This window comes from Dipodomys merriami, unplaced genomic scaffold (assembly GCF_024711535.1).
Source record: "Dipodomys merriami isolate MVZ:Mamm:240054 unplaced genomic scaffold, mDipMer1.0.p SCAF_916, whole genome shotgun sequence".
Lineage (NCBI taxonomy): Eukaryota > Metazoa > Chordata > Mammalia > Rodentia > Heteromyidae > Dipodomys > Dipodomys merriami.
In genome coordinates this window covers 318,041-336,605 of record NW_027206531.1, presented here as the reverse complement: position 1 = coordinate 336,605, position 18,565 = coordinate 318,041, and positions in this window count along the sequence as shown.

Here is an 18,565-nt window from a genome sequence, read left to right as displayed (position 1 = left end):
GATTCATCTCAAGGAGGGGGCGGGTTTGGGAGCCCTGATAGGCCTCCTGGTGTTAGCCTCCTTGGTATGTCTGTGGTGCATTTGCCAAATTCGAGGTTCTCAGTGTCGCAGTGCAGCCTTTACAGTCATTGGAGCAGGTCAGTCCCCCTAAGTGTGGCTTGCCACCCTAAAACAATGAACACAGATTGCAAAGCCAAAGTACTGCAGTCGAGAGGCATGAGTTTTGCCCTCGAGGAGAGCATGTTTGATTGCACACGGGTTCGATTCGCCTTTTCCCGTCCTTGTGAAAAACGAATCAATGGACAGGCTGAGTCATCCCTAGAGAAGGCGCCCTCTGGGAGAAGGCTTGTATGCAGTCCTTGCAATTGCACAACAGGGATCAGACCTCTGTTCTCATCTGTGTTCTTTAAACAAAAAAGGGGGAACTGTAGAGAGCTGCGAGAGGCCGCACCTGGAAGATGGTGCCGGTTTCCGCCCTCCGCCTTCCCGATGGCGAGTGCTCTCGTGGTAAACAACTCCTGATATGGCTAAGGCAAAGAATCTGGCTTTCTTCCGCGCACCTGAACCTATTGGCGGTTCCCACGTGGCGTATCAGGGTTGGCTACCCAGCGGGTACTTAAGGCTGTGGGGAATTCTCCCCGGGGTTGGGGTCACAAGATTATTAAAAAAAAGGTCCTGAATAAAGGGCAGAGAGAAGAGTCCGGTGTCGCGTCTCCTTGCTGGTCGAGGCGGTAGCGACAGAGGATATTGTATTCAGGGTATTAATTGGTTTGAAGCAGGCAGGAACCTATTGTGAATACACAGACACTCGGTATACTAAGAATTAGGGACTTGATCTCGGGGAAAGTTAAAGGTCCAGGAAAGATCTTGAAGCTGAGATAAAGCAATGCAGCAAAAATTAATCAACTATCATTACAAGGGAATGGAACTTATATCTGATGTGTCTGGGTGGAAGTGGTGTGTGTGTGTGTTTGTGAGTGTGTTTGTGTGTTTGTGTGTGTGTGTGTGTTGAGAATTTTAGTGTGGCTTCTATATTTAAAGTCCATAGAGCATTAATTGTTAAGGAGAAGGTGCCCTTACCAGAGCTCTGATACCATTGTCATCACTTTTTACTGCAAAAAAAAAAAAAAAACTTGCTTAATCTCTAATCAAAAAGGGAAACATAAACTAACATCTTACATGTTTGTTTTGAAAATTAATTGGCAAATTGAAGGCCAAAGGGAGAAATTGGAGATTAATATAATCTTTTTCCTCACTTCTGATTATTAAACTGTAATAGCTGTGATTTTCAGGAATCTCCTGTAATGTACTTATTGCTTAATTACTAATATGTTTAATAATATGAAACATATGATAGAGAAATAGATCAGCCAGCAAGCACAAAGACCTAGTGATAAGATCGAGCTTTTGAGCAGGGTTGCCACATCTTTTAGTAAAGTAATTCCTTCATATGAATTTCAAAGTTTATGGCTTTCCCTGTGTGATTTAAAGGTAAGAAAGTACTGTAGAAACAAAAATTCCTGTTCAGCAAAGCAGAAAGTGCTCATGTTCTCATCCTCATGTTGCAAATTTCCATTCCGTAAAGACTATTTGTTAGATTGCTTTCATTTAATATACTTCAGCACATCATCCTTCCCTGTTGGAGGCGGAAAAAAAGATAACTTTGTTTGAATATCATCTTACGTATTTTAGTGTGTACCAGCATGATTTGTATAATTACAGAACTTTGTAATAAATATAAGTAGGGATCATATCACAACTAAAAAATATATTTAAAATCACATAAGACTAGCAGTTACAGAATTTTGTGCATGAAAACATACATTAGATTAGTTGCAGAATTTCTATTTTGAGACAGACTTTATATTAAAGTATAAAGCAGTTTACTAAGGATTGAAACACTTTATTGAAAAAAATATATTCTTATAGATATTTTTGCTTCATAATTTTTTTGTTTGTTTTTTTTTAATTTTATTTTATTTTATTTGTGAACACACTGTACAGAGGGGTTACAATTGCATGGGCAGGATAATGCGTACGTTTCTTACCAAGCACTGCAGCCTCCTCCTTTGTTTACCCTTCACATCACTTCCCAACCTCCCCCTTCCCCCCCATTCCAATCCATCTCCATCCCCCCTTCCCCCCCACCGAAACCGACGTTGTAAAGCTCATTTTGGACATGACAACTTGTACTTCTCATTGTTGCAACAGGTCCACCTGTATCCTTAAACAACTGATTTTTCCCCATCTCTTCCACAAGTTATACTGACATCAAATATAGTGAAAGCAGGGGTTATACTGTGGGGGAAGGACATACAAAGCAACAAAGAGATAATCATATAGATGCATTAGAAACACATACATGAAAGAAAAAAACATTAAAATACATACCTAAGGGTTCAGATTTCTAACATCACATTATCTGACATTATCTGCTTGACTCATACATATACTAGATATTGCAAAAAAGGGAAACCATGGGACCTATGTCTCTTTGGGCCTGGCTTACTTCACTTAATATAATTTTTTCCAAGTTTTTCCATTTCCTAACAAATGGGGAAATGTCATTCTTTCTGATGGAGGCATAGAATTCCATTGTGTATATATACCACATTTTCTTGATCCATTCATCTACTGAGGGGCATCTGGGTTGGTTCCATATCTTAGCTATGGTAAATAATGCTGCAACAAATATAGTTGTCCTGGTAGCTTTAGTGTGGTCTTCTTTGTAAACATTTGGGTAAATGCCCAAAAGTGGGATTTCTGGGTCATAGGGGAGTTCTATGTGAAGTCTTTTGAGGAACATCCATACTGCTTTCCAAAGTGGTTGAACAAGTTTATATTCCCACCAACAATGAAGCAAGGTTCCTTTCTGTCCACATTCCCTCCAATATCTGTTGTTGTTAGAGTTCTTGATTTTTGCCGTTCTACTGGAGTGAGGTGATATCTCAATGTTGTTTTGATTTGCATTTCTTTTATGGCTAGGGATGTTGAACATTTCTTCATGTGTCTATTGGCCATCCTTCTTTCTTCTTCACAGAAGTTTCTCTAAGTCTTTCGCCCACTTATTTATTGGGCAGTTGTTTCTTTGAGGATTTGTTGTTGGGGGGGTTTAATTTTTTGAGTTCCAAGTATATTTTAGATATGAGACCCTTGTCCGTTGTATGGCTAGTAAAGATCTTCTCCCAATCTGTAGGATTTCTATTGATCTTGCTAGCTATGTCATTTGCCCTGCAGAAGCTCTGCAACTTTATGCAATTCCATTTGTCCAACCTTTCTTTGATTTGTTGTGTTTCCGGGTGTTTATTCAGAAAATTTTGGCCTGAGCCAAGGAGACCTGGGGTTTCTCCTATTCCATCCTGTAATGTTTTCAGAGTGTCTGCTTTGACTTCAAGGTCTTTGATCCATTTGGAATTGATTCTGGTGCAGGGTGATATATAAGGATCTAGCTTTAGTTTTCTACATGTAGTTAACCAATTTTGCCAGCACCATTTACTGAAGAGGATGTCTTTTTTCCATTCTATTGTTTTAGCTCCCTTATCGATGATTAGGTGGCTATAGGTCTGTAGGTTAATTTCGGGGTTTTCAATTCTATTCCATTGATCCTGAGGTCTGTTCTTATGCCAGTACCAAGCTGTTTTGATTACTATGGCTTTATAGTAGAGTTGGAAATTTGGTATTGATATTCCTCCAGCATTTTTCTTTCCGTTGAGGAGCGTTTTTGCAATTCGGGGTCTTTTATTGTTCCATATGTATTTTTGGATTGCATCTTCTATTTCCTTGAAGAATGTGTTTGGAATTTTGATAGGTATTGCATTGAATTTGTAAATAGCCTTGGGAAGCATTGCCATTTTCACGATGTTAATCTTGCCAATCCAGGAGCATGGGAGGTTTTGCCATTTTTTATGTTCTGTGTTGATTTCCTTTTTCAAGATTTTAAAGTTCTCAACATAAAGATCCTTCACTTCTTTGGTTAAGTTAATTCCTAGGTATTTTATTTTTTGTGGGGCTATTACAAATGGAGTTGCTTTCCTAATTTCAGCCACACTTTTCTCATTGTTGGCATACAGAAAAGCCATTGATTTTTGGAGTTAATTTTATAACCTGCTACTTTACCAAAGTTTTGAATCAGCTTGAGTAATTTGGGAGTGGAATCTATGGGATTCTTTAAATACAAGATCATGTCATCTGCAAAGAGGGAGAGTTTTATTTCTTCTTTCCCTATTTGGATCCCTTTTATTTCTGTATCTTGTCTTATTGCTGTAGCTAGGCATTCTAATAATAGATTGAAGAGAAGTGGAGAAAGTGGGCATCCTTGTCTTGTTCCTGAGTAAAGTGGAAATAACTTTAGTTTTTCACCATTGAGTATAATGCTGGCTGTAAGTTTGTCATATACAGCCTTTATTGTATTGAGGAATGTTCCATGGATTCCTAATTTTTCCAAAACCTTCATCATGAAGCGGTGTTGGACCTTGTCGAATGCTTTTTCTGCATCTATTGAGATAACCATGTGGTTCTTATTCTTGCTCCTGTTGATTTGATGAATAATATTACTTGATTTGTGTATATTGAACCAGCTTTGCATCCCTGAAATGAATCCTGTTTGATCGTGGTGTATGATTTTTTGGGTGGATTGTTGAAGTCAATTGGCCAAAATTTTGTTGAGAAGTTTTTCATCAATATTCATCAAAAAATGGGTCTATAGTTCACTTTCTTTGATGAGTCCCTGCCTATTTTTGGGATGAGGGTTATGATGGCTTCATAGAATGTGTTGGGTAGTGGGCTTTTTGGCATGTCAATATTTGCTAGGAAAAAGTCCATTTCTGTCAAGTTCTCAAACTTATTAGCATAAAGTTTTGAGAAGTATTCCCTTATAAAGTTCTGAATCTTGGTTGTTTCCGAGGTGATGTTTCCATTCTCATCTCTGAGTTTATTAATTTGGGTGTGTTCTCTCCTTTTTCTGATAAGATATGCTAAGAGTCTGTCAATTTTGTTAAGTTTTTCGAAGAACCAACTCTTTGTTTTGTTGATTCTTTCTATAGTTTTTTTGGATTCTATTTCATTTAATTCTGATTTAATTTTGATTATTTCTTTCCGTCTACTGGATTGGGGTTTATCTTGCTGCGCTTTTTCAAGGAGGTTTAGATGTGTCATTAAATTGCTAGTTTCAGATCTCTCCAATTTGGTGACGTAGGAGCTCAGAGCTATAGACTTGCCTCTGAGTACTGCCTTTGCTGTGTCCCTGAGGAGCTGGTAATTTGTGTGTTCATTTTTGTTGAAAAGCATGAACATTTGAATTTCCTTTCTAATCTCTTCCATGACCCACTCTTGATTCAGCAGTGTGTTGTTCAGCCTCCATGTGATACCAGACTTTCTTTGGTGGCTTTTGGTGTTGAGTTCTAATTTTATTCCCTTGTGGTCAGAGAGAAGGCAAGGTATAACTTCAATGTTTCTGAATTTAGACAAGTTTGCTTTGTGGCCTAAAATGTGGTCTATTTTAGAAAATGTTCCTTGTGCTGCTGAGAGTAACGTGTTTTCTGATGCTGCTGGGTGAAATGTTCGTTAGATGTCTGTTAAGTCTAGTTGATCTATGCAGCTGTTTAGATCTGCGGTTTCTCTGTTGAGTTTTTGCCTAGTTGATCTACCTAGTGGGGAGAGTGGTGTGTTAAATCCCCAACAATTAATGTCTCTGGATCTATGTGGGTTTTGAGGGAAAGTAGTGTTTCTTTGATAAATTTGGGTGCTCCATTGTTTGGCGAATAGATATTTAGTATTGTAATATCCTCCTTTATCTCTTCTCACGAATTTTAATTTGAAGTCTATTTTATCTGATATTAGTATTGCAACTCCCGCCTGTTTATGGGGGCCATTTGCTTGGTAGATTTTGTTCCAGCCTTTAACTTTGAAAATGTGTTTGTTTTTACGGGCAAGATGTGACTCCTGCAGGCAGCAGATAGAAGAGTCTTGTTTTTTAATCCAACTAGACTGTCTATGTCGCTTATTTGGAGAGTTCATTCCTATAACGTTAAGAGATAGGACTGAGAGCTATTTGGGAGTTCCTGCCATGTTATCCACCTTCTTGGGGGCTGCGAAAACTGGGTTCTTCCTATGGTTCTTGGATTCTCAGTTTGGGTGCAGTTTTTTGGCCTTTGTTGCGGTCTTGTTGGTTTTCTATGTGTAGGACATCTTTAAGAATCTTTTGTAGGGCTGGTTTGGTGGAGATGTATTGTTTCAATTTTTATTTGCTATAGAAGGTTTTTATTTGGCCTTCAGTTATGAAGGAGAGTTTAGCTGGGTACAGTATTCTTGGTTGATAGTTGTTTGTTTTTAGGGCATGGCATACATCATTCCAGGCTCTTCTTGCTTTGATTGTCTCTGCTGAGAAGTCTGAGGTGATTCTAATTGGTTTCCATTTATAGGTGATTACCCTTTACTCCTTGACAGCTTTAAGGCTCTTTTTCTTGGTCTGAGTTGATCCTGTGTGGATTATAAAGTGATGGTGGGATGTCCTATTCTGGTCTGATCTATTTGGGGTTCTAAAAGCTTCTTGTATCTAAATAGGCCTATATTTTTGTATGTTTGGGAAGTTCTCTGCTAGGATCCTGTTAAACAAATTTCCTAGACCATTAACTTCTGTTTCTAGGTGCTCCTCTACACCCATTATCCTTAGAATAGGCCCTCTGATGGTGTCTTCCAGGTTTTGGATAGATCTATCATATTTCTTGGACTTGGCTTGGATGGTTGTATGTTCTTTCTCTATAATATCTAGGCTGTCTTCAATCCTTGAGATTCGATCTTCTGCATGGTCTAACCTGCTGTAAAGACTCTTTACTTCGTTTTTTATATATTTTCTTCTTAGTTGGTCAGCTTTGATGGCTTCAAGTTCTTTGTTGGGGCTCTGTTTTAGGTCTTGTATGAATTTCTTTACTTCCTTAATTTGGTGTCCAGTGTTTTTTTCTCAAATCACTTAGTTGATTGGTTATGGTTTCTTTGGACTACCATTTCTTCTGTTGGGTTCCATTCAGCATTCCCTTTGTGGTCTCCCTGACTTCCTTCAGCTCTTTGTTAATGGATTCCATGAATGCCTTTAGTGATCTTTGTGTATTCTCTACCTGGTCTCTCAGTTGCTGAATTACTCTTTGATTAGCTTCCTCCCATCTGTGGGATTCCTGCAGTTCTCTTTCTTCCCGTTCGTGGGATTCCTGCAGTTCTCTTTGAGTGTTCTCAGCCTGCTCACGCCATTCCTCCCTTTCTCTTTGAGTATTCTCAAGTTGTTTATGCAAATCCTGTATTAGTTTTTGAGTAGCTTCCTCACGCTTATGATATTCCTGTATAAACTTTTGGGATGCCTCCTCTCTCTCCCTATCATGCTGATTCAGAGTACTTTGTAAGTTGTCAAACTTCTCATTTATCATGTTTGCCACCAGTGTTTTTAGGGCTATTTGGGAACTCTCCTCTAGGTTGTTCATTATCTGATCTGATCCCTGATTGTCAAGATTGGGAATTGAGATACCCGGATTTGCCATTTTTCTTGTGTTTTTCTGGCTTACTCTGCCCATTTGAGATGAAAATAGCACCAGTTTTGTTCTAGAACACTATCTTAAGGCAACCATCAACCAACGTTTGCATTTATACAGTCAATAGTCTACAGATACAATCTAGTTCAACAGATACATCTATTCAACATCAAACAACTATATGTTAATGTGTTTCGAACCGCAGAGAAGAATTTGGAAATCCAGAAATTTTTAGGGTTAGGGAGAGATGTGGGTAAAAAATAGGAATAGATTGGTGTGGGGAGGCACAGGGAGAGTTAACTATGTCCTAATCTCAATGCAGGAAATAGGTTGTGTAGGAAGCAACTAGAGAGAGAGAGAAAAGGAAGAAAGGGAAAGGGAAATGAAAAGAGACTAGAAAAAATAGAAACGTAAAAGTTAATATTATTATGGAGATTAAAAGACCATCTATTTAGAGAGGAATTGATTATATTAATAGAAGGGTAGGGACATAGAGGAGAAGTGCAAAACTTAAGAAAATGCTTAAAATATTATATAGGCATAAAGAGGTATTACTTCTATTAAGGAATTTAAGTCTCAGAGGTTTTGAATTGAGTAATAAATTTGTGGATTAAGTGTGTACACAATGGGGGATAGGGTCTACTATTTAACTATGGGTTTATCTGAGGATGTGCAGGACAAGAGTTCAGTCACATACAGAAGATCAAAAGAGAGGAAAAGGTGAAAAGGGTTAGAAAGGGAGAGAAAAAGATCAGAAGTTCAGTAGAGCTAGACAAAAAAACAAAAAGATAGTTAAGAAAGAAAGAAAAAGAGAAAGAAGACAAGAAAAGAAAGGAAAACACACATTCATGTATTCCTGAAATAAAAATTATAAGAGGAAAAAAAAGTTACTGGAAAACAATTATTTTTTCAAAAAAGGCAAAAATAAAAGATTAATAAAATTTTTAGAAAAGGAAAAAAAATTATACATATAAGGTACCAAAAAAAGAAAAAACAAAGAAAAGAAAAGAAGAGGAAGAGAAGAAAAAAAAAGTTCTTTGATTTTTTTTTTTTTATTTTTTGCGAGGGGTGGGAAGAATCCTGTATCTCCCTTTTGTCTGTAAACAGCCTCTTGTTGGAGTCTCTGGTCAGCTTGAGGTCATGTGGCTTGATTGGTTTCTTAAGTCAGTTTGTTCGAACAGGCAAAAAAATGCTCTGCTTTACCCAAGATTTTGAGATCCCCCTCCAAGATTAGTTTACTGGGAGGGTGATCTGCTTTGAGAATCACAAAAGGGGGGATGCAGTGGTAAGGCTAGGTTCTGGGTAGAGTTGAGGTCTTTCAACAATCAGTAGCTTTTTCCTGGGGCTATTTTGTGAAAAAAAAAAAAAAAACTCACAGAGCCCAGCCTGGAGCCGTTCTCAGGGTTTCTGTGTTTCCATTGATTGTTGAGGCTGCTAGAGTGAGGGGCAGCCTCTGGCTCTGGTTACCCAGTGAGGAAAGCCACTCCAATGGCTGGTGCCTGAGCTGGGTGATTTTTCCCTGGATGTAGCCAAGTCTGGCAGGTCACTTCGTCGCCGTTAAGTTCTTGTGAGCTGCTAAATGACTCGTTTTATTCCAAGGCCTGGGATGGAGCTGGCAGCTCCTCTGAGCTTTGTCGGTATCCAAGATGGAGATCACTGGTGCTTGGCGGGGAGGGGTGGCCTTCACTCCTCTGCTCCCTGAGAAGGAGTGAGGACATTGGGCTTCTACTCACGTCAAGTCTTGGATCCTGGGTTGTCTCTGGTCTGCGAACTGCAGGATGAAGATGTCTGCTCCTTGTTGGTTCTTGCTGGTGTTGAGTAGAATCCACTAGCCCGCTTCACTTTGTCTGGCTCCTTTGTCCCGGACTCTTTGTGTGAGTGCTCAGTTATGGCCTCGGCTGCGTTCTCTGCCGTGACTCTGCAGCCGCCGCTGAGGCAGCTGCTGGCAGGCGCTCAGATGTGTCTTTTTGCCTTGGCTTCCCCTTTCTTGTCTAACTCTCTGTCCTGTGATGGCACACTTGGTGTGATTCTCTGGCTTAGGACTGTTCACTGGAACTCTAAAACTGCTTTCTATGTGAGAGCTTGTTCAGAATCCAGCTTGTCCTCCGCCATCTTCCCCAAGAATCCTCAGATTTATTTTTATATTGTAGATGTTTTCACATAATTTAGGATTTGCGATTGTTGTATCAGGTTATTTTTGTTTTTCTGCTTATATTATGTTGAAGTAGTGATTTCAGGCTTGCATGAAGAAACCGAAAGAGACAACATTTTTGTTATTAAATTTGGGAGAAAGAAGATATTTTAACCTATTTACTACAAATAAATTCATATTAAGCAAAGCTAATGAAAATAATTATTAATTTACTCTTCAAAGGATGAGTATAGTACTCTTGGATATCTTGGAGGAAAAGACTTTATACTCATTACAATTTATAACTTACATTAAAATTACTGCCTAAACGTTCTTCTTCAGAAAGGGAAAAGCTCCATTGTTTTCATATTAGTATTATAAAATCATAATAAATGCATGTTGAATTGTTTTCCTCTGCTTTTTATCAAGTCCATTTTTCATCCATTAGGTATCTAGGGCTTTGAATGACCAATTTCTTAAAATACCTATATTTCTTATATTGTGATGTAACTCTCAGTAATATAAATATGAATTTATCTTTGAATGTTATCTTGAGCTACATTCATATGAAATTTATGCAGTCTCAAACAAGAAACCTGACTATTTTACTCTATTCTATGTTTTAATCAATAAATCCATTCGCTTTAGAAATATGTCCTTATCTTTTATATTCCTCCAGTAAACATCATGTGTTTCTAGTACTTTTAATGACATAAATATAAAGATTGGAACAAGAAGACAACCTCTCTCCATTATCACTTTAAAGTAAACCCTTGGGGATTATTTTATATATAAAAATAAAAAAGTGCAATGCAATGTTTATACATGAATAACATAATGGTTAAGTCAAAAGACACAAGAACTACCACAGCAATTCTCCATTGACTTAAATGCACCAAAATATTGTGTTCATGAATATCACTCATTTAAAAAAATAACTAGTCAATACAAAGTTTATATTATATTTGAAATTTGCAAAATGAAATTTACACTCAGATTTGCTGTCAATATTCTGTTTCCAGTAATATATTTATTCAGCAAACAGGGAAACAAAAAATAAGGGTTTGTCACATATAATGAAAAACGTAGAAGCAGACTGTCTTTCCTTAAGATGATAAGTACCTGCAAATTGTGTGGTTTATTCAAAGATACTATAAACATTTATAAGAAGATTTGTGATCAGAACTGATAGGTAAGCAAAGTACCTGGAAAACTGTATACATAAATTGAGCTTTCAATATAGGATGACAAGTTTTCAATAAATGAGCCTATTATTCTCTATCTCTAACACACATACAGTATTCTACATTTTCCCACATACTTCCATTCTCTTACCTCAGTACCTGATTAATATTCTCCTTTTACATGATATCAATTCTTTCTAAAATAACAAGGTGGGCATTCTGTCCCTAGATCCAATACATTTTAATATTTTGGAATAGTAGTATGAATTCATGAAGTTTGACTTGAATGTCAAGTTTGAAGATATTGTATTCAAGGTACTGTTAATTGGCATGAAGCATACAAAGATAAGCGGTATACTAAGAAGGGACTTGATCTCGGGGAAACATACAGGTCCAAGCAAGATCCTGAATCAAAGAAAAGTAAGGGAACAAACATCAATCAACTATAATTACAAAGGAATGGAACTGATCTCCGATGTGTCTGGGTGGCAGCACTATGTGTGTGTGTGTGTGTGTGTGTGTGTGTGTGTGTGTGTGTGTGTGTGTGTGAGTACAGAGAGAAAAAGAGAGACAGAGAGAGAGAATTTAGTGTGGTGTCCATATTTACAGTCAATAAAGCATTATTTGTTAGGGAGGATGTGCTCATATCAGAGCTGTGATACTACTGTCATCACTTTACTGCAAAAAACACTTGCTTAATCTCTAAATAAATTTGGAAAATAGACTAACATCTTATACGATTGTTTTGAAAATTAATTACTATATTGAAGGCAAAAGGGAGGAATTAAAGATCAATATAATCTTTTTCTTATCTTCTAAATATTACACAGCAATAGATGTGATTTCAGGAGTCTTCTGCCATGTACTGCCAGTTGAATGACTAATATGCTTAATAATATGTAAATATGATAGGGAAATTGATCAGCCAGCAAGCACAAAGAACTAGTGATAAAATTGAGCTTTTGAGCAGGGTTGCCACAACTTTTAGGAGTGTAATTCTTTCATATGAACTTCAAATTTTGTGGCTTTCTCTGTGTGCTTAAATGGCAAGAAAGTACTGTATAGACAAGAACTCCTGTTCAGCCAAGTAGAAAGTGCTCATGATCCCATCCTCATGTTGTAAATTTCCAGTCCACATAGACTCTCTTTTATTCTTTTTAATTTTTATTTATTTTTTATTGTGAAAATACTGTACAGAGGGATTACAATTACATGAGCAAGATAATGAGTACATTTCTCATCAAGCATTGCAGCCTCCTCCTTTGTTTCCCCTTCCCAGCCCTTCCCATCCTCCCTCCGCCCCCCCACCCAATCCTCCCCGCCCCCACCACCAAAATTGTAAAGTTCGTTTTCGACATAATGACTTGTACTTCTCACTGTTGCCTCCATCAGAAAGAATGGCATTGCCCCATTTGTTAGGAAATGGAAAGGCTTGGAAAAAATTATATTAAGTGAAGTAAGCTAAGCCCAAAGAAACATAGGTTCCATGGTTTCCCTTGTTTACAATATCTAGTATATGTCTGAGTCAAGCAGAAAAGGTCAGATAAGGTGATGTTAGGGAAATGAACCCTAAAATATGTATTCAAATGTTTTTTTTTTTCATTCATGCGATTGTTTCTAATGCATTTATATGATTATTTCTTTGTTGCTTTGTATGTCCCTCCCCCACAGTATAACCACTGCTTTCACTGTATTTGATGTCGGTATAATTTGTGGAGGAGAAGGGGAAAGACACATAGACTCTCTTTTAGAGTGCTTTCATTTAATATACTTTAGCACCTCATCTTTACCTGTGGGAGACAGGAAAAAAGATAATTTTGTTTGTGTATTAAATTATGTAAATTAGCATGTACAGGCATGATTTGTATAAATACAGAAGTTTGTAATAAATATAATTAGGAATCATTTCTCAATAAAAATATAATGAAAATCACATAACAAGACTAGAAGTCATAGAATTTTGTGCATGAAAACATACATTAGATTATTTGCAGAATTTCTATTTTGAGAAAAATTTTATTCTTCAATATTTGAAGGATAAAGCACTTTACCTAAGGATTGAAACATTTTATTGAAAAAAATATTTCTTGGAGAAGTTTTTGCTTCATAATTTTAGGGATACTGTTGGACCCATTGCAACAATGAGATGTACAAGACATTATGTCGAAAGACGAACTTTACCACTTTGGCTGGCGAAGGGGTAGAGATGGGAAAGGATGGTAAGGGGAAACAAAGGAGGAGGCAACAATGTTTGATAACAAATGAACTGATTACGTTGCCCATATATTTGTAACCCCTCTGTACGGTATTTTCACAATAAAAACATATTTTAAGAAGAAAGTGATCCCAAAGTAATCATTTTTCTTCTTGTTTTCCTATTTCCATGTGATTTACTCCAATTTAGAAATCCAGATATATAATTTAATTTAATCTAGCCAAAAATATTGAGTATAAGATTCTTATACTCTCTACATTCTTCACGCTAAGATCATCAAATATGGTGAGTTTGAAATGATTTGTCTCTGTTTAACCTATGTTAATATTATTTACAATGTGAGTGAAAAGTTTAAAAAGTAGTATTTATTTTAGTTTAATTGCACTGAAGAGACAATAAATGATATAATCAAAGGCTAAAAATGATTAGATTTAAAATTTAGAATTCAGGAAATGTTTTTGACCACACTGTTTACTGGAGCCTTCACAACAACCACATGAGATAATGTATATTGATGAGGAAAAAAATCTCACAGGTTAGACATTTACAAATAGAAAAATCATGTCATTTTGAATATGTAGAGCTACATAACAAACAGAAAATTTAGCTTTTAAATACCTGAATATCCTAGTACATTTAATTGCACGGTAAGTACTTGTTCTGAAAGGAGATAAAATTGCATTTATTTTGAAAATTAAACCTAAGTATTAATTTGAATAAAAGACAACATTTAAAATCCAAAACACAAGATGTACAGTTCATTGTTTTACATGCTAATTATGTTCTCTAAACTTACTAGAAATACTAGGTTAGTAAACCTAAATCATTGCTGACAAAATTGGTTACTCACTTGTAGAAAACTAAAGCTAGATCCATATATATCACACTGCACAAGAATCAACTCCAAATGGATGAAAGACCTCGGAGTCAAAGCAGACACCCTGAAAACATTGCACGACAAACTAGGAGATAACCTATGTCTCCTTGGCACAGGCCAAAATTTTCTTAATAGATACCAGAAACACAACAAATCAAACAAAGGTTGGACAAATGTAATTGTGTGAAATTGAAGAGTTTCTGCATGGCAAAGGACAAAACTAGCAAAATCAATAGAAAGCACATGGATTGGGAGAAGATCTTCACTAGCCATAAAACAGACAAGGGTCTCATATCTAAAATATACCTGGTACTCAAAAAAATTAAATCCCCTAACAACAAATCCTCAAAGAAACAACTGCCCAATAAATAAGTGGGCTAAAGACTAACAGAAACCTCTCTGAAGAGCAAAGAAGGATGGCCAATAGACACATGAAGAAATGCTCAAACTGCCTAGCAATAAAAGAAATGCAAATCTAAACTACACTGAAATACTACCTTACCCCAGTTAGAATGGCCATAATGTAATATAATAAGAAGCTGGACGGGGTGTTGGTGGTACTATAATCTTGTATAACCACGTTGGAAAGTAGTGTGGAGCTTCCTCAAAAGACTCCACAAAGAGTTCCCCTATGACACAGCAATCCCACTTTTGAGCTTTTATCCAAATGATCACAAAAAGGACCATACGAAATCTACCAGCATAACTATGTTTATTACAGCATTATTTAACATAGCTCAGATATGGAACCAACCCAGATGCCCCTCAGTAGATGAATGGATCAAGAAAATATGGTATATATACACAAAGGAATTCTATGCCTTCATCAGAAAAAAATGGCACGCATTGCACCGTTTGTTAGGAAATGGAAAGCTATGGAAAAAATTATATTAAGTGAAGTAATCCATGCCCAAAGAAACATAGGTTCCATGGTTTCCTTTATTTGCAATAACTAGTATATGTCGGAGATAAACACAAACTGTGAGACAAGTTGATGTTAGGTGACATGAAAACCAAGATAAGGAATCAAATGGTTTTTCTTTCTTGCTATTGTTTCTAGCATATTTACAAGATGATTTCATTGTTGCTTTGTCTGTCCCTCCCCTATGCTTTAATCTCTATTTTCACTGTATTTGATGTTGGTATAATTTGGTGAGGGGAACAGATAAACAACATGGGATACAGGTGGACTCATTGCAACAATGACATATACATGGCAGGCGGGGCGTGGTTTGCGGGGGGCATAAAGGGAGATGGGATAGGATGGAAAGGGGAAACAAGGGAGGAGGTAATAATGCTTGATCAAACAAGAGCACATTAAAGCTACCATCACAACTATGTTTATTGCAGCATTATTTACCATAGCTAAGATATGGAACCAACCCAGATGCCCTTCAGTAGATGAATGGATCAAAAAAATGTGGTATATATACACAATGGAATTCTATGCCTCCATCAGAAAGAATGACATTTCCCCATTTGTTAGGAAATGGAAAGACTTGGAAAAAAATTATATTAAGCGAAGTAAGCCAGGCCCAAAGAAACATAGGCCCCATGGTTTCCCTTATTTGCAATATGTAGTATATGTATGAGTCAAGCGGAAAAGGTCAGATAATGTGATGTTAGAAAAATGAAGCCTTAGATATGTATTTTAAGGATTTTTTTTCTTTCATGCATTTGTTTCTAACGCATTTATAAGATTATTTCTTTGTTGCTTTGTATATCCCTCCCCCACAGTATAACCCCTGCTTTCACTATATTTGATGTCAGTATAACTTGTGGAGGAGATGAGGAAAAACAAGTCGTTTAAGGATAGAGGTAGACGTATTGCAACAATGAGAAGTACAAGTTGTCATGTCGAAAATGAACTTTACAATGTTAGTGGGAGGGGGGAAGGGGAGGGTGGGGGGGAGGCTAGGAAGGGATGTGAAGTGTAAACAAAGGAGGAGGTTGCAATGCTTGATAAGAAATGTAAGCATTATCCTGCCCATGTAATTGTAACCCCTCTGTACAGTATGTTCACAAAAATAAAATAAAATAAAATGAAAAAAAAGAAATGTACTCATTACTTTCTTCATGTAATTTTAAAACCCTCTGTATGTTCACATTAAAAATCATGAAATAACAAAGTAAAAATCCATGCCAATTTTTTTGTCTGTGGTGGGGCTCGAATGCTGAGCCTGGGCACTGTCCCCCAGCTCTAGAGATAGCACTGTACCACTTGAGTCACAGTGCTGTTTCTAGTTTTCTAAAGATATATTGGAGATAAAAGTCTCACAGACTTTTCTGCCCAGTCTGGCTTTGAACCACTATCCTCAGATCTCAGACTTTTTAAAAAATTTATTTTATTTTATTTGTGAACATACTGTACAGAGGGTTTACAATTACATGGGCAGGATAATGCATACATTTCTTACCAAACATTGCAGCCTCCTCCTTTGTTTATCCTTCACCTCCCTTCCCAGCCTCCCCCCTCCCCCCCACCCAGTCCTTCCCTCCCCTCCCCCCCCCACCGACAATGTAAAGCTCGTTTTTGACATGACAATTTGTACTTCTCATTGTTGCAACAGGTCTATCTGAATCCTTAATGGACTTGTTTTTCCCCATCAGACTTTTGGGTAGCTAGGATTACAGGCATGAGCCACCAAAGCCCAGTTTCAAGACAATTTTTAAAAAGCAAACTTATGGAGAGAGTCTGGGACGAAGGAGCCAGACACAGCAGGCGAGCAGATTATACTCAACACCAGCAAGAACCCACAAGGAGCGGACATCTTCATGCTGCAGTTCGCAGACCAGAGATGACCCAAGAACCAATACTCGGCGTGAGTAGAAGCCTGACGTCCTCCCTCCTTCTCAGGGAGCAGAGGAGGGAAGGCCACCCCTCCCCCCCTCAGCACTGGTGATCTCCATCTTGGATACCGACAAAGCTCGGAGGAGCCCCTAGCTCCAGCTCAGGCCTTGGAATAAAACAAGTCATTTAGCAGGTCTCAAGAACTTAATGGCGGCATGACCTGCCAGACTCAGCTCCACCCAGGGAAAAGTCACCCAGCTCAGGCGCCAGCCCGAGGAGTGGGTTTCTTCACTGGGTAATCAGAGCCAGAGGCTGCCCCTCCCTCTAGCAGCCTCCACAAGCAATTGAAAATCAGTAAACAGAAACCCTGAAAATGGCTCCAGGATGGGCTCTGTGAGGTTTTCACAAACCAGCCCCGGAAAAGCTACCAGAACCTAGCCTCATCACTGCATCCCCCTCTTTTGTGATACTCAAAGCAGATCTGTCTCCCAATGAACTAGCCTGGGAGGAGAATCGCCAAATCCTGGTTAAAGCAGAGCATTTTACTGCCTGTTCGAACAAACTGACTTAAGAAACCAACCAAGCCACAGGACCACAAGCAGACCAGAGACTCCAATAAGAGGCTGGTTACGGACAAAAGGGAGATACAGGATTTTTCCCACTACTCCCCCCCACAAAAAAAAATCAAAGAAATTTTTGGGTTTTCTTTGTTTTTTGTTTTTTTGGGGTTTTTTTTGGGTTGTTTTTGTTGTTGTTTTTTTTTTTTTCTTTTTTTTTTTTAGTTTTTATTTTTGGTACCTTATTTAAAATTTTTTTTCTTTTCTAAAACTTTTTTCAATCTTTAATCTTTGCATTTTTTGATAAAAAAATGTTTTTCAGAAAGTTTCTTTTCCTCTTATAATTTTTTATTGTGGGGATATGGGAGTGTGTGTTCTTGCTTTCTTTTTTGGTCTTCTCTTTTTTTCTCTCTTTTTAAATTATCTTTTTGTTTTTTGTTTAGCTCTACTAAATTTCTCATCTTTTTCTTCTTCCTTTCTTATCTTTTTCACCTTCTCCTCTCTTCCTTTCTTCTTTATGTGACTTAATCCTTGTCCTGCACACCCTCAGATAAACCTGTAGTTGACTATTAGACCCTATCCCATTGTGTACACACTTAATCCACAAATTTATTACACAAGTCAAAACCTCTAAGACGTAAATTCCCTAATAGCAGTACTACCTCTTTATACCTATATAATATTTTCAGCATTTTTATTTTTAAGTTTTTCACATCTACTTTATATCCCTCCTCTTCTCTGAATAAATTCATGTTGTTATCTAAATAGATTGTTATCGAATCTACATAATTTTTATTAATTTCTACCTTTCTATTTTTTCTGGTCTCTTTTCTTTTCCGGTTCCCTTTCTTTTTTTTTCTGTTTTCTCTCTCTCTCTCTACATTCATCCTACCCAACCTATTTCCTGTTTTGAGATTAGGACTTAGTTAACTCCCCCAGAGCCTCCCCACATCAATCTATTCCTATTTTTTTCCCCACATCTCTCCCTAACCCTAATAATTTCTGGTCTTCCTAATTCTTCTTTGCAGTCTGTAGCAAATTAACTTATAGTTGTTTGATGTTGAATAGATGTATCTGTTGAACTAGATTGTATCTGTAGACTATTGACTGTGCAAATTCAGACTTGGGTTGATGCTTGCCTTAAGATAGTGTTCTAGTACAAAAGTGGTGCTATTTTCATCTCAAATGAGCAGAGTAAGCCGGAAAAACACAAGAAAAATGGCAAATCCGGGTATCCCAATTTCCAATCCCGATAATCAGGGGACAGAACGGATAATGAATAATCCAGAGGAG